The following is a 1,629-nucleotide window of genomic DNA, read 5'->3' as shown; positions in this document are numbered from 1 at the left end:
GGGTGATTCCAGCATCCATATGCCCACATTCAGATAACCCCACTGCTTTCAGTATGGTACCCACCCTCAAATGTCCATGGGTGATTCCAGCATCCATATGCCCACATTCAGGTAACCCCACTGCTTTCAGTATGGTACCACCCTCAAATGTCCATCAGGCTAAAGCAGTGGTTCTCAACCTGTGGGTCACAACCCCTTTGGGGGTCAAACAAACCTTTCACAGGGGTCACCTAAGAACATTGGAAAACACATATATAATTACATATTTTTGTGATTAATCACTATACTTTAATTATGTTCAACTTGTAACAATGAAATTGGGGGTCACCACAACATGAGGAACTGTATTAAAGGGTCGTGGCATTAGGAAGGTTGAGAACCACTGGTCTAGAGACTCTGTTTTATCTCCTCCAGAGGATACATTCTCAGTCTTCTGCCAGGATTGGGAGGGGTCAAACGATCTGAGGACCTGATTGCTTTCAGAATAGACTGTTGACCAATCTCCTTATTTAAGCCCCTATTCACAGAGAAGTCTGGCACCACTAATTCCAAAATCTTGGTGGGTTCTCTATTGTGTACCAGCTTGCTTATTATCTTTCCCCACCATTGCTTAGAATCTGCCTTTTCTGTGTCTGTTTAATCATTTACGATTCATATTTTTCATTTGAGAGTTCAAATTTTTATAGCTATTGTCTTTTCTCTCATTCTCCTCATTTCTCTGAGTTTATAAAATGTTAAAAATCCTTTTAATAGGGTTTTATTTGGGGGGGGTGTATGAAGGAGGTGGGTATATTCAAAATGCCACATTCACCCTACAATCTACAAGAATAATCTTTTCAAACACTTGCGATCCACATATCTCACTGTTTGGGGGAATGTAAGTCGCAGAGCTTCTTGCTGGTGTCCACTGTGTGTCACTATCTCCTTTCTATTTGAAAGCACAATTTCTAGAGTCTTTCTGGTATTAGCTGACTGACTTCCAGCATGTGTTAAAACAATAAAAAAAGTAATGATACAGACTACAAAAATCATGACACTGGCAAAGTTGACAGTAATGAGAAATTTCCTAGAATACTTAATCTACTAAAATTGTAATGGTAATTTATCTTGAGTGATGTGACTACTTTTTATATTTTCTTCTCTTTCTCTCATATGTATAATATATATAGTATGGCAGGAATCAGCAAACTTTTTCTTTAAAGGATCAGACAGTAAATACTTTTTACCTTGTGGGTCATATAGTCTCTGTCACAACTGTCATATAGTCTCTGTTCTTATAGTGAAATAAGGGCCAAAGAAAATATGTAAATAAAATGAGTGTGGCTGTATTCCAATAGCACTTTATTTACAAAACTGACCCATAGGACAGTGTTTGCTCACCTCTGCTCTATACTATTAAGATTCTGATCCCCATTCTATCGTGTGTGCAGGAGTGTTCTCACACCAACACCCAATTCTCAGACACTAGCTGGGTGTCCTATAATTCAACTCAATTCTGACACTATTTACCTCTACCCCCCAACCCACCCTATTTTAGCAGCTAGTTGCAAACTCCGGTTTAGAATAGAGATTCAAACCCCTTCCTCCATTCAACTAATTTACTAGAGTGCTCACAGAACTCAGAGAAAC

Source organism: Myotis davidii, unplaced genomic scaffold (genome assembly GCF_000327345.1).
Source record: "Myotis davidii unplaced genomic scaffold, ASM32734v1 scaffold339, whole genome shotgun sequence".
Lineage (NCBI taxonomy): Eukaryota > Metazoa > Chordata > Mammalia > Chiroptera > Vespertilionidae > Myotis > Myotis davidii.
Note: the sequence above shows the minus strand (reverse complement) of the source record.